Source organism: Salmo trutta, chromosome 13 (genome assembly GCF_901001165.1).
Source record: "Salmo trutta chromosome 13, fSalTru1.1, whole genome shotgun sequence".
In the NCBI taxonomy this organism is placed as follows: domain Eukaryota; kingdom Metazoa; phylum Chordata; class Actinopteri; order Salmoniformes; family Salmonidae; genus Salmo; species Salmo trutta.
In genome coordinates this window covers 74,689,830-74,714,306 of record NC_042969.1, presented here as the reverse complement: position 1 = coordinate 74,714,306, position 24,477 = coordinate 74,689,830, and positions in this window count along the sequence as shown.

Below are 24,477 nucleotides of genomic sequence, written 5' to 3'. Positions count from 1 at the left end.
CATGTCTGACATACAGAAGGGTGGGTTAATGTTAAGTTCATGTCTGACACATACAGTAGGGTGGGTTAATGTTAAGTTCATGTCTGGCATACAGTAGAGTGGGTTAATGTCAAGTTCATGTCTGACATACAGTAGGGTGGGTTAATGTCAAGTTCATGTCTGAAATACAGTAGAGTGTGTTAGTGTCAAGTTCATGTCTGACATACAGTAGGGTGGTTTAATGTCAAGTTTATGTCTGAAATACAGTAGGGTGGGTTAATGTTAAGTTCATGTCTGACACATACAGTAGGGTGGGTTAGTGTCAAGTTCATGTCTGACATACAGTAGAGTGGGTTAATGTCAAGTTCATGTCTGACATACAGTAGGGTGGGTTAGTGTCAAGTTCATGTCTGACATACAGTAGAGTGGGTTAATGTCAAGTTCATGTCTGACATACAGTAGGGTGGGTTAGTGTCAAGTTAATGTCTGACATACAGTAGGGTGGGTTAATGTCAAGTTCATGTCTGTTAGATACAGTAGAGTGGGTTAATGTTAAGTTCATGTCTGACATACAGTAGGGTGGGTTAGTGTCAAGTTCATGTCTGACATACAGTAGGGTGGGTTAGTGTCAAGTTAATGTCTGACATACAGTAGGGTGGGTTAATGTCAAGTTCATGTCTGTTAGATACAGTAGAGTGAGTTAATGTCAAGTTCATGTCTGACATACAGTAGGGTGGGTTAATGTCAAGTTCATGTCTGACATACAGTAGGGTGGGTTAATGTCAAGTTCATGTCTGACATACAGTAGAGTGGGTTAGTGTCAAGTTCATGTCTGACACATTCAGTAGAGTGGGTTAATGTCAAGTTCATGTCTGACATACAGTAGGGTGGGTTAGTGTCAAGTTCATGTCTGACATACAGTAGGGTGGGTTAGTGTCAAGTTCATGTCTGACATACAGTAGAGTGGGTTAGTGTCAAGTTCATGTCTGACATACAGTAGGGTGGGTTAGTGTCAAGTTCATGTCTGACATACAGTAGGGTGGGTTAGTGTCAAGTTCATGTCTGACATACAGTAGGGTGGGTTAGTGTCAAGTTCATGTCTGACATACAGTAGAGTGGGTTAGTGTCAAGTTCATGTCTGACATACAGTAGAGTGGGTTAGTGTCAAGTTAATGTCTGACATACAGTAGAGTGGGTTAATGTCAAGTTCATGTCTGTTAGATACAGTAGAGTGGGTTAATGTCAAGTTCATTTCTGACATACAGTAGGGTGGGTTAGTGTCAAGTTCATGTCTGACATACAGTAGGGTGGGTTAGTGTCAAGTTAATGTCTGACATACAGTAGGGTGGGTTAATGTCAAGTTCATGTCTGTTAGATACAGTAGAGTGGGTTAATGTCAAGTTCATGTCTGACATACAGTAGAGTGGGTTAGTGTCAAGTTCATGTCTGACATACAGTAGGGTGGGTTAGTGTCAAGTTCATGTCTGACATACAGTAGGGTGGGTTAGTGTCAAGTTCATGTCTGACATACAGTAGGGTGGGTTAGTGTCAAGTTCATGTCTGACATACAGTAGAGTGGGTTAGTGTCAAGTTCATGTCTGACATACAGTAGAGTGGGTTAGTGTCAAGTTAATGTCTGACATACAGTAGAGTGGGTTAATGTCAAGTTCATGTCTGTTAGATACAGTAGAGTGGGTTAATGTCAAGTTCATGTCTGACATACAGTAGGGTGGGTTAGTGTCAAGTTCATGTCTGACATACAGTAGGGTGGGTTAATGTTAAGTTCATGTCTGATACATACAGTAGGGTGGGTTAGTGTCAAGTTCATGTCTGTTAGATACAGTAGAGTGGGTTAATGTCAAGTTCATGTCTGACATACAGTAGGGTGGGTTAGTGTCAAGTTCATGTCTGACATACAGTAGGGTGGGTTAGTGTCAAGTTCATGTCTGACATACAGTAGGGTGGGTTAATGTTAAGTTCATGTCTGATACATACAGTAGGGTGGGTTAATGTTAAGTTCATGTCTGACACATACAGTAGGGTGGGTTAATGTTAAGTTCATGTCTGACACATACAGTAGGGTGGGTTAGTGTCAAGTTCATGTCTGACACATACAGTAGGGTGGGTTGATGTTAAGTTCATGTCTGACACATACAGTAGGGTGGGTTAGTGTCAAGTTCATGTCTGACATACAGAAGGGTGGGTTAATGTTAAGTTCATGTCTGACACATACAGTAGGGTGGATTAATGTTAAGTTCATGTCTGACATACAGTAGGGTGGGTTAATGTCAAGTTCATGTCTGACATACAGTAGGGTGGGTTAGTGTCAAGTTCATGTCTGACATACAGTAGGGTGGGTTAGTGTCAAGTTCATGTCTGACATACAGTAGGGTGGGTTAGTGTCAAGTTCATGTCTGACATACAGTAGGGTGGGTAAATGTTAAGTTCATGTCTGACACATACAGTAGGGTGGGTTAATGTTAAGTTCATGTCTGACACATACAGTAGGGTGGGTTAATGTTAAGTTCATGTCTGACACATACAGTAGAGTGGGTTAGTGTTAAGTTCATGTCTGACACATACAGTAGGGTGGGTTAATGTCAAGTTCATGTCTGACATACAGTAGAGTGGGTTAGTGTCAAGTTCATTTCTGACATACAGTAGGGTGGGTTAATGTCAAGTTCATGTCTGACACATACAGTAGGGTGGGTTAGTGTCAAGTTCATGTCTGACATACAGTAGGGTGGGTTAATGTTAAGTTCATGTCTGACACATACAGTAGAGTGGGTTAATGTTAAGTTCATGTCTGGCATACAGTAGAGTGGGTTAGTGTCAAGTTCATGTCTGACATACAGTAGGGTGGGTTAATGTCAAGTTCATGTCTGAAATACAGTAGAGTGGGTTAGTGTCAAGTTCATGTCTGACATACAGTAATGTGGGTTAATGTCAAGTTCATGTCTGACATACAGTAGAGTGGGTTAATGTCACGTTCATGTCTGACATACAGTAGGGTGGGTTAGTGTCAAGTTAATGTCTGACACATACAGTAGGGTGGGTTAATGTCAAGTTCATGTCTGTTAGATACAGTAGAGTGGGTTAATGTTAAGTTCATGTCTGGCATACAGTAGAGTGGGTTAGTGTCAAGTTCATGTCTGACATACAGTAGGGTGGGTTAATGTCAAGTTCATGTCTGACATACAGTAGAGTGGGTTAGTGTCAAGTTCATGTCTGACATACAGTTGGGTGGGTTAATGTCAAGTTCATGTCTGACATACAGTAGAGTGTGTTAGTGTCAAGTTCATGTATAACACATACAGTAGAGTGGGTTAGTGTCAATTTCATGTCTGACACATACAGTAGAGTGGGTTGGTGTCAAGTTCATGTCTGACATACAGTAGGGTGGGTTAATGTTAAGTTCATGTCTGACACATACAGTAGAGTGGGTTAATGTTAAGTTCATGTCTGGCATACAGTAGAGTGGATTAGTGTCAAGTTCATGTCTGACATACAGTAGGGTGGGTTAATGTCAAGTTCATGTCTGACATACAGTAGAGTGGGTTAGTGTCAAGTTCATGTCTGACATACAGTAGGGTTTGTTAATGTCAAGTTCATGTCTGACACATACAGTAGGGTGGGTTAGTGTCAAGTTCATGTCTGACATACAGAAGGGTGGGTTAATGTTAAGTTCATGTCTGACACATACAGTAGGGTGGGTTAATGTTAAGTTCATGTCTGGCATACAGTAGAGTGGGTTAATGTCAAGTTCATGTCTGACATACAGTAGGGTGGGTTAATGTCAAGTTCATGTCTGAAATACAGTAGAGTGTGTTAGTGTCAAGTTCATGTCTGACATACAGTAGGGTGGTTTCATGTCAAGTTTATGTCTGAAATACAGTAGGGTGGGTTAATGTTAAGTTCATGTCTGACACATACAGTAGGGTGGGTTAGTGTCAAGTTCATGTCTGACATACAGTAGAGTGGGTTAATGTCAAGTTCATGTCTGACATACAGTAGGGTGGGTTAGTGTCAAGTTCATGTCTGACATACAGTAGAGTGGGTTAATGTCAAGTTCATGTCTGACATACAGTAGGGTGGGTTAGTGTCAAGTTAATGTCTGACATACAGTAGGGTGGGTTAATGTCAAGTTCATGTCTGTTAGATACAGTAGAGTGGGTTAATGTTAAGTTCATGTCTGACAAAAAGTAGGTTGGGTTAGTGTCAAGTTCATGTCTGACATACAGTAGGGTGGGTTAGTGTCAAGTTAATGTCTGACATACAGTAGGGTGGGTTAATGTCAAGTTCATGTCTGTTAGATACAGTAGAGTGAGTTAATGTCAAGTTCATGTCTGACATACAGTAGGGTGGGTTAATGTCAAGTTCATGTCTGACATACAGTAGGGTGGGTTAATGTCAAGTTCATGTCTGACATACAGTAGAGTGGGTTAGTGTCAAGTTCATGTCTGACACATTCAGTAGAGTGGGTTAATGTCAAGTTCATGTCTGACATACAGTAGGGTGGGTTAGTGTCAAGTTCATGTCTGACATACAGTAGGGTGGGTTAGTGTCAAGTTCATGTCTGACATACAGTAGAGTGGGTTAGTGTCAAGTTCATGTCTGACATACAGTAGGGTGGGTTAGTGTCAAGTTCATGTCTGACATACAGTAGGGTGGGTTAGTGTCAAGTTCATGTCTGACATACAGTAGGGTGGGTTAGTGTCAAGTTCATGTCTGACATACAGTAGAGTGGGTTAGTGTCAAGTTCATGTCTGACATACAGTAGAGTGGGTTAGTGTCAAGTTAATGTCTGACATACAGTAGAGTGGGTTAATGTCAAGTTCATGTCTGTTAGATACAGTAGAGTGGGTTAATGTCAAGTTCATTTCTGACATACAGTAGGGTGGGTTAGTGTCAAGTTCATGTCTGACATACAGTAGGGTGGGTTAGTGTCAAGTTAATGTCTGACATACAGTAGGGTGGGTTAATGTCAAGTTCATGTCTGTTAGATACAGTAGAGTGGGTTAATGTCAAGTTCATGTCTGACATACAGTAGAGTGGGTTAGTGTCAAGTTCATGTCTGACATACAGTAGGGTGGGTTAGTGTCAAGTTCATGTCTGACATACAGTAGGGTGGGTTAGTGTCAAGTTCATGTCTGACATACAGTAGGGTGGGTTAGTGTCAAGTTCATGTCTGACATACAGTAGAGTGGGTTAGTGTCAAGTTCATGTCTGACATACAGTAGAGTGGGTTAGTGTCAAGTTAATGTCTGACATACAGTAGAGTGGGTTAATGTCAAGTTCATGTCTGTTAGATACAGTAGAGTGGGTTAATGTCAAGTTCATGTCTGACATACAGTAGGGTGGGTTAGTGTCAAGTTCATGTCTGACATACAGTAGGGTGGGTTAGTGTCAAGTTAATGTCTGACATACAGTAGGGTGGGTTAATGTCAAGTTCATGTCTGTTAGATACAGTAGAGTGGGTTAATGTCAAGTTCATGTCTGACATACAGTAGGGTGGGTTAATGTCAAGTTCATGTCTGACATACAGTAGAGTGGGTTAGTGTCAAGTTCATTTCTGACATACAGTAGGGTGGGTTAATGTCAAGTTCATGTCTGACAAATACAGTAGGGTGGGTTAGAGTCAAGTTCATGTCTGACATACAGTAGGGTGGGTTAGTGTCAAGTTCATGTCTGACATACAGTAGAGTGGGTTAATGTCAAGTTCATGTCTGACATACAGTAGGGTGGGTTAGTGTCAAGTTCATGTCTGACATACAGTAGAGTGGGTTAGTGTCAAGTTCATGTCTGACATACAGTAGAGTGGGTTAATGTTAAGTTCATGTCTGACATACAGTAGAGTGGGTTAGTGTCAAGTTCATGTCTGACATACAGTAGGGTGGGTTAGTGTCAAGTTCATGTCTGACACATACAGTAGAGTGGGTTAATGTCAAATTCATGTCTAACATACAGTAGAGTGGGTTAGTGTCAAGTTCATTTCTGACATACAGTAGAGTGGGTTAATGTCAAGTTCATGTCTGACATACAGTAGAGTGGGTTAATGTCAAGTTCATTTCTGACATACAGTAGAGTGGGTTAATGTCAAGTTCATGTCTGACATACAGTAGGGTGGGTTAATGTCAAGTTCATGTCTGACACATACAGTAGGGTGGGTTAATGTCAAGTTCATGTCTGACATACAGTAGAGTGGGTTAGTGTCAAGTTCATTTCTGACATACAGTAGAGTTGGTTAATGTCAAGTTCATGTCTGACATACAGTAGAGTGGGTTAGTGTCAAGTTCATGTGTGACATACAGTAGGGTTGGTTAATGTCAAGTTCATGTCTGAAATACAGTAGGGTGGGTTAATGTTAAGTTCATGTCTGACACATACAGTAGGGTGGGTTAGTGTCAAGTTCATGTCTGACATACAGTAGAGTGGGTTAATGTCAAGTTCATGTCTGACATACAGTAGAGTGGGTTAGTGTCAAGATCATGTCTGACATACAGTAGGGTGGGTTAATGTCAAGTTCATGTCTGACGTACAGTAGGGTGGGTTAGTGTCAAGTTAATGTCTGACATACAGTAGAGTGGGTTATTGTCAAGTTCATATCTGTTAGATACAGTAGAGTGGGTTAATGTTAAGTTCATGTCTGACATACATTAGGGTGGGTTAGTGTCAAGTTCATGTCTGACATACAGTAGGGTGGGTTAGTGTCAAGTTAATGTCTGACATACAGTAGGGTGGGTTAATGTCAAGTTCATGTCTGTTAGATACAGTAGAGTGGGTTAATGTCAAGTTCATGTCTGACATACAGTAGGGTGGGTTAATGTCAAGTTCATGTCTGACATACAGTAGAGTGGGTTAGTGTCAAGTTCATGTCTGACATACAGTAGGGTGGGTTAATGTCAAGTTCTTGTCTGACATACAGTAGAGTTGGTTAGTGTCAAGTTCATGTCTGACACATACAGTAGAGTGGGTTAATGTCAAGTTCATGTCTGACATACAGTAGGGTGGGTTAGTGTCAAGTTCATGTCTGACATACAGTAGGGTGGGTTAGTGTCAAGTTCATGTCTGACATACAGTAGGGTGGGTTAGTGTCAAGTTCATGTCTGACATACAGTAGGGTGGGTTAGTGTCAAGTTCATGTCTGACATACAGTAGAGTGGGTTAGTGTCAAGTTCATGTCTGACATACAGTAGAGTGGGTTAATGTTAAGTTCATGTCTGACATACAGTAGAGTGGGTTAGTGTCAAGTTCATGTCTGACATACAGTACAGTGGGTTAATGTCAAGTTCATGTCTGACATACAGTAGGGTGGGTTAATGTCAAGTTCATGTCTGACATACAGTAGAGTGGGTTAGTGTCAAGTTCATGTCTGACATACAGTAGAGTGGGTTAGTGTCAAGTTCATGTCTGACACATACAGTAGGGTGGGTTAATGTCAAGTTCATGTCTGACATACAGTAGAGTGAGTTAGTGTCAAGTTCATGTCTGACATACAGTAGTGTGGGTTAGTGTCAAGTTTATGTCTGACACATACAGTAGAGTGGGTTAATGTCAAGTTCATGTCTAACATACAGTAGAGTGGGTTATTGTCAAGTTCATTTCTGACATACAGTAGAGTGGGTTAATGTCAAGTTCATGTCTGACATACAGTAGAGTGGGTTAATGTCAAGTTCATGTCTGACATACAGTAGAGTGGGTTAATGTCAAGTTCATGTCTGACACATACAGTAGGGTGGGTTAATGTCAAGTTCATGTCTGACATACAGTAGAGTGGGTTAGTGTCAAGTTTATTTCTGACATACAGTAGAGTGGGTTAATGTCAAGTTCATGTCTGACATACAGTAGAGTGGGTTAGTGTCAAGTTCATGTCTGACACAGTAGGGTGGGTTAATGTTAAGTTCATGTCTGACATACAGTAGGGTGGGTTAATGTTAAGTTCATGTCTGACATACAGTAGAGTGGGTTAGTGTCAAGTTCATGTCTGACATACAGTAGAGTGGGTTAGTGTCAAGTTCATGTCTGACACATACAGTAGGGTGGGTTAATGTCAAGTTCATGTCTGACATACAGTAGAGTGGGTTAGTGTCAAGTTCATGTCTGACATATAGTAGGGTGGGTTAGTGTCAAGTTCATGTCTGACACATACAGTAGAGTGGGTTAGTGTCAAGTTCATGTCTAACATACAGTAGAGTGGGTTAGTGTCAAGTTCATTTCTGACATACAGTAGAGTGGGTTAATGTCAAGTTCATGTCTGACATACAGTAGAGTGGGTTAATGTCAAGTTCATGTCTGACATACAGTAGAGTGGGTTAATGTCAAGTTCATGTCTGACACATACAATAGGGTGGGTTAATGTCAAGTTCATGTCTGACATACAGTAGAGTGGGTTAGTGTCAAGTTCATTTCTGACATACAGTAGAGTGGGTTAATGTCAAGTTCATGTCTGACATACAGTAGAGTGGGTTAGTGTCAAGTTCATTTCTGACATACAGTAGAGTGGGTTAATGTCAAGTTCATGTCTGACATACAGTAGAGTGGGTTAGTGTCAAGTTCATGTCTTACATACAGTAGAGTGGGTTAATGTTAAGTTCATGTCTGACACAGTAGGGTGGGTTAATGTTAAGTTCATGTCTGACATACAGTAGGGTGGGTTAATGTTAAGTTCATGTCTGACATACAGTAGAGTGGGTTAATGTCAAGTTCATGTCTGACATACAGTAGAGTGGGTTAGTGTCAAGTTCATGTCTGACATACAGTAGAGTGGGTTAGTGTCAAGTTCATGTCTGACACATACAGTAGGGTGGGTTAATGTCAAGTTCATGTCTGACATACAGTAGAGTGGGTTAATGTCAAGTTCATGTCTGACACAGTAGGGTGGGTTAATGTTAAGTTCATGTCTGACACATACAGTAGGGTGGGTTAATGTCAAGTTCATGTCTGACATACAGTAGAGTGGGTTAGTGTCAAGTTCATGTCTGACATACAGTAGAGTGGGTTAGTGTCAAGTTCATGTCTGACATACAGTAGAGTGGGTTAGTGTCAAGTTCATGTCTGACATACAGTAGAGTGGGTTATTGTCAAGTTCATGTCTGACATACAGTAGAGTGGGTTAATGTCAAGTTCATGTCTGACATACAGTAGGGTGGGTTAATGTTAAGTTCATGTCTGACACATACAGTAGGGTGGGTTAATGTCAAGTTCATGTCTGACATACAGTAGAGTGGGTTAATGTCAAGTTCATTTCTGACACAGTAGGGTGGGTTAATGTTAAGTTCATGTCTGACACATACAGTAGGGTGGGTTAATGTCAAGTTCATGTCTGACATACAGTAGAGTGGGTTAGTGTCAAGTTCATGTCTGACATACAGTAGAGTGGGTTAGTGTCAAGTTCATGTCTGACATACAGTAGAGTGGGTTAGTGTCAAGTTCATGTCTGACATACAGTAGAGTGGGTTAGTGTCAAGTTCATGTCTGACATACAGTAGAGTGGGTTAATGTCAAGTTCATGTCTGACACATACAGTAGAGTGGGTTAGTGTCAAGTTCATGTCTGACACATACAGTAGAGTGGGTTAATGTCAAGTTCATGTCTGACACATACAGTAGAGTGGGTTAGTGCCAAGTTCATGTCTGACATACAGTAGAGTGGGTTAATGTCAAGTTCATGTCTGACATACAGTAGAGTGGGTTAATGTCAAGTTCATGTCTGACATACAGTAGAGTGGGTTAATGTTAAGTTCATGTCTGACACATACAGTAGAGTGGGTTAATGTTAAGTTCATGTCTGACACATACAGTAGGGTGGGTTAATGTTAAGTTCATGTCTGACACATACAGTAGAGTGGGTTAATGTCAAGTTCATGTCTGACATACAGTAGAGTGGGTTAGTGTCAAGTTCATGTCTGACATACAGTAGGGTGGGTTAATGTCAAGTTCTTGTCTGACATACAGTAGAGTTGGTTAGTGTCAAGTTCATGTCTGACACATACAGTAGAGTGGGTTAATGTCAAGTTCATGTCTGACATACAGTAGGGTGGGTTAGTGTCAAGTTCATGTCTGACATACAGTAGGGTGGGTTAGTGTCAAGTTCATGTCTGACATACAGTAGGGTGGGTTAGTGTCAAGTTCATGTCTGACATACAGTAGGGTGGGTTAGTGTCAAGTTCATGTCTGACATACAGTAGAGTGGGTTAGTGTCAAGTTCATGTCTGACATACAGTAGAGTGGGTTAATGTTAAGTTCATGTCTGACATACAGTAGAGTGGGTTAGTGTCAAGTTCATGTCTGACATACAGTACAGTGGGTTAATGTCAAGTTCATGTCTGACATACAGTAGGGTGGGTTAATGTCAAGTTCATGTCTGACATACAGTAGAGTGGGTTAGTGTCAAGTTCATGTCTGACATACAGTAGAGTGGGTTAGTGTCAAGTTCATGTCTGACACATACAGTAGGGTGGGTTAATGTCAAGTTCATGTCTGACATACAGTAGAGTGAGTTAGTGTCAAGTTCATGTCTGACATACAGTAGTGTGGGTTAGTGTCAAGTTTATGTCTGACACATACAGTAGAGTGGGTTAATGTCAAGTTCATGTCTAACATACAGTAGAGTGGGTTATTGTCAAGTTCATTTCTGACATACAGTAGAGTGGGTTAATGTCAAGTTCATGTCTGACATACAGTAGAGTGGGTTAATGTCAAGTTCATGTCTGACATACAGTAGAGTGGGTTAATGTCAAGTTCATGTCTGACACATACAGTAGGGTGGGTTAATGTCAAGTTCATGTCTGACATACAGTAGAGTGGGTTAGTGTCAAGTTTATTTCTGACATACAGTAGAGTGGGTTAATGTCAAGTTCATGTCTGACATACAGTAGAGTGGGTTAGTGTCAAGTTCATGTCTGACACAGTAGGGTGGGTTAATGTTAAGTTCATGTCTGACATACAGTAGGGTGGGTTAATGTTAAGTTCATGTCTGACATACAGTAGAGTGGGTTAGTGTCAAGTTCATGTCTGACATACAGTAGAGTGGGTTAGTGTCAAGTTCATGTCTGACACATACAGTAGGGTGGGTTAATGTCAAGTTCATGTCTGACATACAGTAGAGTGGGTTAGTGTCAAGTTCATGTCTGACATATAGTAGGGTGGGTTAGTGTCAAGTTCATGTCTGACACATACAGTAGAGTGGGTTAGTGTCAAGTTCATGTCTAACATACAGTAGAGTGGGTTAGTGTCAAGTTCATTTCTGACATACAGTAGAGTGGGTTAATGTCAAGTTCATGTCTGACATACAGTAGAGTGGGTTAATGTCAAGTTCATGTCTGACATACAGTAGAGTGGGTTAATGTCAAGTTCATGTCTGACACATACAGTAGGGTGGGTTAATGTCAAGTTCATGTCTGACATACAGTAGAGTGGGTTAGTGTCAAGTTCATTTCTGACATACAGTAGAGTGGGTTAATGTCAAGTTCATGTCTGACATACAGTAGAGTGGGTTAGTGTCAAGTTCATTTCTGACATACAGTAGAGTGGGTTAATGTCAAGTTCATGTCTGACATACAGTAGAGTGGGTTAGTGTCAAGTTCATGTCTTACATACAGTAGAGTGGGTTAATGTTAAGTTCATGTCTGACACAGTAGGGTGGGTTAATGTTAAGTTCATGTCTGACATACAGTAGGGTGGGTTAATGTTAAGTTCATGTCTGACATACAGTAGAGTGGGTTAATGTCAAGTTCATGTCTGACATACAGTAGAGTGGGTTAGTGTCAAGTTCATGTCTGACATACAGTAGAGTGGGTTAGTGTCAAGTTCATGTCTGACACATACAGTAGGGTGGGTTAATGTCAAGTTCATGTCTGACATACAGTAGAGTGGGTTAATGTCAAGTTCATGTCTGACACAGTAGGGTGGGTTAATGTTAAGTTCATGTCTGACACATACAGTAGGGTGGGTTAATGTCAAGTTCATGTCTGACATACAGTAGAGTGGGTTAGTGTCAAGTTCATGTCTGACATACAGTAGAGTGGGTTAGTGTCAAGTTCATGTCTGACATACAGTAGAGTGGGTTAGTGTCAAGTTCATGTCTGACATACAGTAGAGTGGGTTATTGTCAAGTTCATGTCTGACATACAGTAGAGTGGGTTAATGTCAAGTTCATGTCTGACATACAGTAGGGTGGGTTAATGTTAAGTTCATGTCTGACACATACAGTAGGGTGGGTTAATGTCAAGTTCATGTCTGACATACAGTAGAGTGGGTTAATGTCAAGTTCATTTCTGACACAGTAGGGTGGGTTAATGTTAAGTTCATGTCTGACACATACAGTAGGGTGGGTTAATGTCAAGTTCATGTCTGACATACAGTAGAGTGGGTTAGTGTCAAGTTCATGTCTGACATACAGTAGAGTGGGTTAGTGTCAAGTTCATGTCTGACATACAGTAGAGTGGGTTAGTGTCAAGTTCATGTCTGACATACAGTAGAGTGGGTTAGTGTCAAGTTCATGTCTGACATACAGTAGAGTGGGTTAATGTCAAGTTCATGTCTGACACATACAGTAGAGTGGGTTAGTGTCAAGTTCATGTCTGACACATACAGTAGAGTGGGTTAATGTCAAGTTCATGTCTGACACATACAGTAGAGTGGGTTAGTGTCAAGTTCATGTCTGACATACAGTAGAGTGGGTTAATGTCAAGTTCATGTCTGACATACAGTAGAGTGGGTTAATGTCAAGTTCATGTCTGACATACAGTAGAGTGGGTTAATGTTAAGTTCATGTCTGACACATACAGTAGAGTGGGTTAATGTTAAGTTCATGTCTGACACATACAGTAGGGTGGGTTAATGTTAAGTTCATGTCTGACACATACAGTAGAGTGGGTTAATGTTAAGTTCATGTCTGACACATACAGTAGGGTGGGTTAATATCAAGTTCATGTCTGACATACAGTAGAGTGGGTTAATGTCAAGTTCATGTCTGACATACAGTAGGGTGGGTTAGTGTCAAGTTCATGTCTGACATACAGTAGAGTGGGTTAATGTCAAGTTCATGTCTGACATACAGTAGGGTGGGTTAGTGTCAAGTTTAATAACACATCTCCACATACATTCCAGTACATTTACCCAATTGCATGTCCTTATATTGTATAACCCCCACCCCAAAAAAAATATTTTCTTTGAATTTTTGCAGTTTTAAAGAAAATTTCCTGCAATTCTACACGTTTGCCATGGCTTATGACATGTCCATCACAACCAATGTATTCATATGCTATCATTCTATCTGGGGTGGCAGAGTGAACTGTTATGAAGCGCATTAACACACTGATTCCAATATGGCCATTCTGACAGTTTATCAAAGGTAAAGCTTTACAGATGGTTAAACTTGGGCATAGTCCTCCATTTAGTTTTTGTAAAGACTTGCAAATGTTTCTGACACAATGTCAGAAAGTTGCTTGAATACATGGAAGGATTTGGTCAGTCATTAGTCAGGATTATTGACATGTAAGGACATGTAGCTTTAGAGCGTTGTAGCACAGCCCAACCTCAGTTTACGCCCTGTCATAAAGACTACTCAAAATCTTTAAGAACTACTATGACCAGGAATGTATTAATGCTATATCTACCTAAACAAAAATCACATGTAATATGTTTAGAACTATCAGAGGAGAGAGAAGGAGAGAGCGACGGAGAGACAGAGATAAATCTCTGTCAGAGACCTAGGCTTTCTATTTTTCTCAGACATTCTGTGTTTGTGTATCCTCAGCTATTGCTATATGTTTTAGAAACGGGAGGTGATGCATCGTGACCGATGAAACATTCATCACAGGGTGATTTTTCATCAAGTCAAGGAAAGAGCCTCCATCAATATTTCAATGTGCCCATTTGAGGCATGTGTGTGTGTCTGTGTGTGTGTCTGTGCATGTGTCTGATCGCGTGTGTGTGTGTGTGTGTGTGTGTAGCGGGTCTTATATGCACCACAGGAGAACCAAGAAATGAAGAGCGACACCATGGCTGTCTTTTAGTCTTTTATGTTGATCTGCAATAGTATTGTGAAAAGACAGGACAGGAACACATCAGTCTCCAATGCACCATCTGACAAGCTGTTCTACACAGGAGCATGAAGAAAGGTAAAACACATATCCTGTCTCACATCCCCAATACATTGCTAGGTGCTTTCAGTGTTGACAGTACCAAAATACAACAACTCATGTACAAAAACACTGCAACACAAACTAGTTACAACGTGAAATCGCCTCTATCCCATTCAGACCTTAGAGGACCAAACTACATCTCCCATAATGCAACGCCAGCACCAGTCAGCAGCTCAGCTAACCGCATCACAGAAAGGCATGCTGGCTAGCAACAGCAGCACTTTTAGCACTCTGTAAACTATATTAATAACAACAATAAAACTCTGAAAGTTACATGTTTCAATAGTCTCACACTCCCTTATAACAATATCTACAGCATTAAACGTGGGATGTTTAATTTATTTCACGTTATGGACTTCTACAAAGGAGTAATCTGCAACCCATACCTTTCTCTCTGTGTTTTCTCGGATTGAGGAGAACGGGAGCTATGGGTAGTACCAGGGTGTTAGTAGGTGACGCAAGCACCCAGATTAAAAATATAAAAATATAATATAAAATTTAAATATATTTTATGAAACAAAACCCGAAGATGTTAACATCATTCAGCTACTGTAGCTGCCTATCTAACATCAACAGGCAGCACCAGTAGCGCAACAATTAAAAATAGACACCAAAAGTAAAGTTCCTGGTGATCATAGCGATCTGACTCCCCCCTTCTGTCTGAACTTGGAATATTCCTGTTCGCGGGCTTTGGCCACTGACCCTCAACCTGGTTGTTCTGTGTTGTGTACTATTCTAATCATTTTAAAATAACCATTTTAACTCTACTACATGTGTATGTGAAAGCTTGTGTGCGCATGAGCGTATGTTGTAGTAACATAGAACCATAGGCTGCTGTCTCCTTGTCTTCTGTCAACCCTAACACACTATCACAGATTATCACACCGTCTCAATTTAACAGGCTTTATTGGCATGGGAAACATATGTTAACAATGCCAAAGCAAGTGAAATAGATAAAACAAAAGTGAAATAAACAATTGAAAAATGTACAGTAAAGATTACACTCACAAAAGTTCCAAAAGAATAAAGACATTTCAAATGTCATATTATGTATATATACAGTGTAGCAAATAGTTAAAGTACAAAAGGGAAAATAAATAAGCATAAATATAGGTTGTATTTACAATGGTGTTTGTTCTTCACTGGTTGCCCTTTTCTTGTGGCAACAGGTCACAAATCTTGCTGCTGTGATGGAACACTGTGGTATTTCACGCAGTAGATATGGGAGTTTATCAAAATCGGGTTTGTTTTCAAATTCTTTGTGGGTCTGTGTAATCTGAGTGAAAAATGTGTCTAATATGGTCATACATTTGGCAGGAGGTTAGGAAGTGCAGCTCAGTTTCCACCTCATTTTGTGGGCAGTGTGCACATAGCTTGTCTTCTCTTGAGAGCCAGGTCTGCCTTCGGCAGTCTTTCTCAATAGCAAGGCTATGCTCACTGAGTCTGTACATAGTCAAAGATTTCCTTAATTTTGGGTCAGTCACAGTGTTTAGGTATTCTGCCAGTGTACTCTCTGTTAAGGGCCAAATAGTATTCTAGTTTGCTCTGTTTTTTTGAAAATTCTTTCCAATGTGTCAAGTATCTATCTTTTTGTTTTCTCATGATTTGGTTGGTTCTAATTGTATTGCTGTCATGGGACTCTGTGGGGTCTGTTTATGTTTGTGAACAGAGCCCCAGGACCACCTTGCTTAGGGGACTCTTCTCCAGGTTAATTTCTCTGAAGGTGATGGCTTTCTTATGGAAGGTTTGGGAATCGCTTCCTTTTAGGTGGTTGCAGAATTTAATGTCTCTTTTCTGGATTTTGATAATTAGCGGGTATTGGCCTAATTGGTTGGTGAGCGGACCCCAGACCTCACAACCATAAAGGGCAATGGATTCTATAACTGATTTAAGCATTTTTAGCCAGATCCTAATTGGTATGTCGAACTTTATGTTCCTTTTGATGGCATAGAAGGCCCTTCTTGCCTTGACTCTCAGATCGTTCACAGCTTTGTGGAAGTTACCTGTTGCGCTGATGTTTAGGCCAAGGTATGTATCGTTTTTTGTGTGAACTAGGGCAATGATGTCTAGATGGAATTTGTATTCGTGGTCCTGGCAACTGGACCTTTTTTGGAACTGGACCTCTCTCTCTCTTTCTCTCCCTCTTTCCCCCTCTCCCTCTCCGAGTAGGTGTTTAGCCAGTATGAAAACAGTGTTTAGTCTGTGTACAGTATGTTCTGTTTTTCCCCAAATCCCCCTGCTCTTCCTGTTGCTGGTCTCCGCTGTAACCCTCTCATCTCTGAGCAGTTGCAGCTGTCACACTCGTTCAGAATTCACCGCGCTGGCTTCAGTCATCACCCCATCAAATATTCATAGAAGAGAGAAGGAAGGATTCTCTCGCTCCTCCCTCTCTCCCAGTCTCTCTCCTCTCCTCTCTCCAAGTCTCTCTGCTCTCTCCCAGTTCTCTCAGTCTCTCTCCCTCTCCTCTCCTCCCTCTCTGTCTCTCTGCTCTCCTATCACAGTCTCTTTCCTCTCTCCCAGTCTCTCTCTCTCTCCTCCCCCTCTCTTCCCTCTGTCCCCTCTCCCAGTCTCTCTCTCCCAGTCCCTCTCCTCCCTCTGTCCTCTTTCCCAGTCTCTCTCGCTTCTCTATCCCACTCTCTCTCCTCAATCTGTCCTCTCTCCTCTCTCTTCCAGTCTCTCTCCTCTTGTTGTTTTCTCATCCTTTATCTCAGTATGGAGGGAGCTACAACCACGAGGACAGGGATGGACAGGGAAAAGGGAGTGGCAGAGGGAGGTGACAGAAGATGAAAAGACATGAAAACCTAAAAGGTAGAGAATGAGGTTATCCATTCACTCCCCATCTCCTCTTGCCCCCGCAAATTCCACTACATATGTCTGATCCTGTGTTAGATAAATATACATTTTAACTGACATCAATATTTGAAAGAGAATAATGCTATGCTACTTTCTTCATCTGTCCAGAGCAGAGTAAACCAACATTAACTGGAGCAGGAGAGCAGAGTAAACCAACATTAACTGTAGCAGGAGAGCAGAGTAAACCAACATTAACTGTAGCAGGAGAGCAGAGTAAACCAACATTAACTGTAGCAGGAGAACATAATACTGTAAACCAACGTTAACTGTAGCAGGAGAGCAGAGTAAACCAACATTAACTGGAGCAGGAGAGCAGAGTAAACCAACATTAACTGTAGCAGGAGAGCAGAGTAAACCAACATTAACTGTATAAGGAGAGCAGAGTAAACCAACATTAACTGTAGCAGGAGAGCAGAGTAAACCAACATTAACTGTAGCAGGAGAACATAATACTGTAAACCAACGTTAACTGTAGCAGGAGAGCAGAGTAAACCAACATTAACTGGAGCAGGAGAGCAGAGTAAACCAACATTAACTGGAGCAGGAGAGCAGAGTAAACCAACATTAACTGTAGCAGGAGAGCAGAGTAAACCAACATTAACTGTAGCAGAACAGAGTAAACCAACATTAACTGTAGCAGGAGAGCAGAGTAAACCAACGTTAACTGTATAAGGAGAACAGAGTAAACCAACATTAACTGGAGCAGGAGAGCAGAGTAAACCAACATTAACTGGAGCAGGAGAGCAGAATAAACCAACATTAACTGTAGCAGGAGAGCAGAGTAAACCAACGTTAAATGTTGCAGGAGAGCAGAGTATACCAACATTAACTGTAGCAGGAGAGCAGAGTAAACCAACATTAACTGTAGCAGGAGAGCAGAGTAAACCAACATTAACTGTAGCAGGAGAGCAGAGTAAACCAACATTAACTGTAGCAGGAGAGCAGAGTAAACCAACATTAACTGTAGCAGGAGAGCAGAGTAAACCAACATTAACTGTAGCAGGAGAGCAGAGTAAACCAACATTAACTGTAGCAGGAGAGCAGAGTAAACCAACATTAACTGTAGCAGGAGAGCAGAGTAAACCAACATTAACTGTAGCAGGAGAGCAGACTAAACCAACGTTAAATGTTGCAGGAGAGCAGAGTATACCAACATTAACTGTAGCAGGAGAGCAGAGTAAACCAACATTAACTGTAGCAGGAGAGCAGAGTAAACCAACATTAACTGTAGCAGGAGAGCAGAGTAAACCAACATTAACTGTATAAGGAGAGCAGAGTAAACCAACATTAACTGTAGCAGGAGAGCAGAGTAAACCAACATTAACTGGAGCAGGAGAGCAGAGTAAACCAACATTAACTGTAGCAGGAGAGCAGAGTAAACCAACATTAACTGTAGCAGAACAGAGTAAACCAACATTAACTGTAGCAGGAGAGCAGAGTAAACCAACGTTAACTGTATAAGGAGAACAGAGTAAACCAACATTAACTGGAGCAGGAGAGCAGAGTAAACCAACATTAACTGGAGCAGGAGAGCAGAATAAACCAACATTAACTGTAGCAGGAGAGCAGAGTAAACCAACGTTAAATGTTGCAGGAGAGCAGAGTATACCACATTAACTGTAGCAGGAGAGCAGAGTAAACCAACATTAACTGTAGCAGGAGAGCAGAGTAAACCAACATTAACTGTAGCAGGAGAGCAGAGTAAACCAACATTAACTGTAGCAGGAGAGCAGAGTAAACCAACATTAACTGTAGCAGGAGAGCAGAGTAAACCAACATTAACTGTAGCAGGAGAGCAGAGTAAACCAACATTAACTGTAGCAGGAGAGCAGAGTAAACCAACATTAACTGTAGCAGGAGAGCAGAGTAAACCAACATTAACTGTAGCAGGAGAGCAGAGTAAACCAACATTAACTGTAGCAGGAGAGAAGAGTAAACCAACATTAACTGTAGCAGGAGAGCAGAGTAAACCAACATTAACTGTAGCAGGAGAGCAGAGTAAACCAACATTAACTGTAGCAGGAGAGCAGAGTAAACCAACATTAACTGTAGCAGGAGAGCAGAGTAAACCAACATTAACTGTAGCAGGAGAGCAGAGTAAACCAACATTAACTGTAGCAGGAGAGCAGAGTAAACCAACATTAACTGTAGCAGGAGAGCAGAGTAAACCAACATTAACTGTAGCAGGAGAGCAGAGTAAACCAACATTAACTGTAGAAGGAGAGCAGAGTAAACCAACATTAACTGTAGCAGGAGAGCAGACTAAACCAACGTTAACCGTAGCAGGAGAGCAGAGTAAACCAACATTAGCAGGAGAGCAGAGGGGCGGAATAGAGGGGTGAAGGAGAGACAGAGGACTATGGAGGAGAGAGAGGAGTGGGAGAGAGGGACGAAGGAAAAACCGAGGACTATGGAGGAGAGAGGAGAGGGAGAGAGGGACGAAGGAGAGACAGAGGACTGTGAAGGAGAGAGAGGGGGAGTGAGAGAGAGGAAGTAAAAGAGAGAGAGGTGAAGGAGAGAGAGGTTTAGTAAAGGAGAGGGAGGTTGTGTAAAGGAGAGCAAGGGAGGGAGAGAGAGCGAGGTCATATTAATATTTCATCCTGCAGGGGGAGGTGCTGTCCCAGCAGTCCTTGTGATCAGCAGGGCTATACAAATATTTACCTATAACAGCACTGTGGGACATGAGAGCAGAGTAGAGGAGAGAGTAGAGGAGCCCCAGCCTCAGCCTCAGCCCTGACACAATGTGACACATGCAGAAAGCTGCCTGTATGCCCCCTCAGCTAAACTAAACTGGGTCACCACTGGCCACACAACACACACAGAGGAAGAGATGGAGGATTTAACCAGAGATAAAGAGAGGAAGAAAAGAAAGGGTAGGAGAGAAAAGGGGGATAAAATGGGGGTAAGGGAGACAAATGGAGTGGAAGAGAGATGGAGGCAAAAGAGGTGGACAAAGAAGAGAACTACAGAAGGATAAAAAGGAAGAGAGAGAATGGGTGGGAAAGTTAGATGGAGTAGAAGAGGAAGAGTGAAGAGGAGGGAGAAAGTCAATGATTTATTCAGTTCTATGTTTCTGTGGGGCACCAGTGCGGTGTGGCTTAAAGCTTTGGGCCTTAAGAGGTAAAACATAATGGAGAGCCAACCATTACAGTGTTTAAAGTGCTGCCTCCCTCTCACTCCCTTTATTACAGTATGGTTAGCTCTCACATAAACCACAGATCCATGGTTTTTATCACGTGTCAAACTCATTCCACGGAGGGCTGAGTGTCTGCAGGTTTTCGCTCCTCCCTTGGACTTGATTGATGAATCAAGGTCACTAATTAGTAAGGAACTCCCCTCACCTGGTTGTCTAGGTATTAACTGAAAGGAAAAACCAAAAACTCGCAGACACTCGGCCCTATGTGGCACCCCTGTTTTATATGATAACATTTTTGTTTACTTCTCAGCACTGTGTGTGTGTTGTGTACGTATGACATCTAACATCTGACAAGGTAAGCAAGACGTCTGAATCACAGACACCAGACATGCATCCAACTTACCCTACAGCCCAAAACGACGGGACAGGGTTGGGACTTGGAACACCATGTAAGCTTCAAGGACTAACAGATCACTGCTTTCCCCCAAAAACTACAAAGCAAAAGGCCCTTTTATGTCTGTTGGGCGGTGGGTGAAGATCAAGCAACCAGTGGCCAGCCGTCTGTCTGAGAGCTCATCAACATCAAACGGCTGGCAGGGAGAGCACCGGTTGGCACAGATGGCCCAAGTAAACGGGACATTCTGATGAGGAACAACCAGGTATTAGTAGTCTAGGCAGGGAACGATGGAAGAGGAGAGAGAGAGAGAGGAGAACAACACACAGGTGCAGGCTGAGATGATTGAAGGGGTAGGAGGAGGTGGAGTGGAGAGAGGAGAACAACACACAGGTGCAGGCTGAGATGATTGAAGGGGTAGGAGGAGGTGGAGTGGAGAGAGGAGAACAACACACAGGTGCAGGCTGAGATGATTGAAGGGGTAGGAGGAGGTGGAGTGGAGAGAGGAGAACAACACACAGGTGCAGGCTGAGATGATTGAAGGGGTAGGAGGAGGTGGAGTGGAGAGAGGAGAACAACACACAGGTGCAGGCTGAGATGATTGAAGGGGTAGGAGGAGGTGGAGTGGAGAGAGGGAGTAGAGAGAAAAGAGAGATGCAGCTGGGAGGACTTGCTTTTATTCTTTCTTTGTCTACTTCATATCATACCACACACAACACAGACACATACCGTAACACCACATACCACTCACTGCAGTATTCATACCACTCACTGCAGTATTCATACCTTATGGGAGATAAAACAGCATAAACTAAACTCATAACTGACATCCATCTGCCTTTGAGGAGAATCTGAGGTTCTTCTCACATTGGGAGGTTGGGTGTGAAGTAGAGGGCCTCTGGATGATATGCAGTCTCCTACTCCCATCTAGTGGTTATACATGACATGTTCAAAGAAATTGACTGTCCAAATACCAGTAGGCTACATGTGTTGTAAATATTTTATAGTAGGCCTATGTGAAATTTCTCAAATGTGGTATGGTTTAAATGCCAGGATGTCATACTCATTTCAGCTTTTCATCTAGTAGAATTTGCTGCACACTACTGAGGAAGAGGATAGTATTACAAAACCCACGTTCGTCTGACATGAGCTAATTAACAGCTGATAATAAACTGAGGGGATGCGCTGTACCAAAATGAACGAATGGCGGGAATCAACACACTTGCGCATTAGATTAAGCCTTCTCAGTAGGATGCTGTTACTTGTTGCTTTCTGCATTCATTTTTACTTAATATGATTCAGGAGGACCATCCTCCTCAGGGATTTTTTTTAATATATTTTTTTGTGAAACATTAAAAAAGTTATTGAACTATACTAAATATATTCACGTCACCAAATAATTTATTAAAACACACTGTTTTGCAATGAAGGTTGACAGTAGCCTCAACAGTCCTCTGTAGGGTAGCACCATGGTGTAGCCAGAGGACAGCTAGCTTCCATCCTCCTCTGGGTACAAAAAGGCTCATGGTTCTCACCACCTTCCATAGACTTACACAGTAATTCTGTAGGACGTCCTCTAAAAAAACACTATATATATACACACATGTACAGTCGTGGCCAAAAGTTTTGAGAATGACACAAATATAAATTTTCAAGCAAGTCTGCTGCCTCAGTTAGTATGATGGCAATTTGCATATACTCCAGAATGTTATGAAGAGTGATCAGATGAATTGCAATTAATTGCAAAGTCCCTCTTTGCCATGGAAATGAACTGAATCCCAAAAAAACATTTCCACTGCATTTCAGCCCTGCCACAAAAGGACCAGCTGACATCATGTCAGTGATTCTCTCGTTAACACAGGTGTGAGTGTTGACGAGGACAAGGCTGCAGATCACTCTGTCATGCTGATTGAGTTCGAATAACAGACTGGAAGCTTCAAAAGTGTAACAGAAGTTGTCATGGAGAGAAGACCAAGGCGCAGCAGGTATGTGAATACTCATATTTAATTTCAAATAAGGAGTAAAGCATCCACTTAACAAAAACAATAAAGGTGACAACAGCAACAGTTCTGCAGGCTATGAAACGCAGTGCAAAACCAACCACCCACAACCCCAAAGAAAAACACACACACCTATATAGGACTTCCAATCAAAGGCAACTCAACACACCTGCCTTCAATTGGAAGTCCCAATCAACAACACAATCATTCACATACACAAAAACTGTCACGTCCTGACCCCAAAACTAATACAATAGCTCCATCTGCTGGTCAGGACGTGACAGTACCCCCCCCCCCCCCCCCCCCCCCTCAAGGTGCAGACCCCGGAATGCACCTACCAACAGAAAACACCAACAAAAAACCCATAAACAATAACCCCTAAACAATAAGGGAGGGAAGGGAGGGTGGCTGCCATCACCGACGGCACTGTGCTACACCCTCCCTCCCCAACCCACCATGTTAACTTTCTCTCTCTTTGAACAAAAACCACCACTCCCGGTCGGAATATTATCGCTTTTTTACGAGAAAAATTGCATAAAAATTGATTTTAAACAGCGGTTGACATGCTTCGAAGTACGGTAATGGAATATTTAGAATTTTTTTGTCACGAAACGCGTCGGGCGCGTAACCCTTCGTCACCCTTGGATAGTGTCTTGAACGCACGAACAAAACGCCGCTATTTGGATATAACTATGGATTATTTTGAACCAAACCAACATTTGTTATTGAAGTAGCAGTCCTGGGAGTGCATTCTGACGAAGAACACCAAAGGTAATCAAACTTTTCTAATAGTAAATCAGAGTTTGGTGAGGGTCAAACTTGGTGGGTGTCAAAATAGCTAGCCGTGATGGCTGGGCTATCTACTCAGAATATTGCAAAATGTGCTTTCACCAAAAAGCTATTTTAAAATCGGACACCTCGATTGCACAAAGGAGTTCTGTATCTATAATTCTTAAAATAATTGTTATGTTTTTTTGTGAACGTTTATCATGAGTAATTTAGTAAATTCACCGGAAGTGTTCTGTGGGAATGCTAGTTCTGAACGTCACATGCTAATGTAAAAAGCTGGTTTTTGATATAAATATGAACTTGATTGAACAAAACATGCATGTATTGTACAACATAATGTCCTAGGCGTGTCATCTGATGAAGATCATCAAAGGTTAGTGCTGCATTTAGCTGTGGTTTTGTTTTTTGTGACATTATATGCTAGCTTGAAAAATGGGTGTCTCATTATTTCTGGCTGGGTACTCTGCTGACATGATCTAATGTTTTGCTTTCGCTGTAAAGCCTTTTTGAAATCAGACAGTGTGGTTAGATAAAGGAGAGTCTTGTCTTTAAAATGGTGTAAAATAGTCATATGTTTGAAAAATGGAAGTTTTCGGTTTTTTTAGGATTTTGTAATTCGCACCACGCCTATCATTGGATATTGGAGCAGGTGTTCCGCTAGCGGAACGTCTAGATGTAAGAGGCTAGCTGGCTATGACTTTCCAACACAACACCGGAACTCTTCCAAGTCAAGATAAGCTTTTGGTTTGTCTCATTTATTGGGGCCCGCCAGTGTAACTGCAAAACTGTACACTGTACTGCATGATTGGAGCTGGTTTACTAATGCATTAGATGTATTAGCTACAGTGACCTCAAAAAGTAGGTTTTTAGACATTGTTGCATATGGATTAAAAAATGTATTGTAAGTATTCAGTATTGCTATGAGACTCGAATTTTAGCTCAGGTGCATCCTGTTTCCATTGATCATCCTTGAAATGTTTCTATAGCTTGATTCTGTGGTAAATTCAATTGATTGGAAATGATTTGGAAAGGCACACACCTGTCTATATAAGGTCCCACAGTTGACAGTGCATGTCAGAGCAAAAACCAAGCCATGAGGTCGAAGGAATTGTCCATAGAGCTCCGATACAGGATTGTGTTGAGGCACAGATCTGGGAAAGGGCACAAAAAAAAATTATTC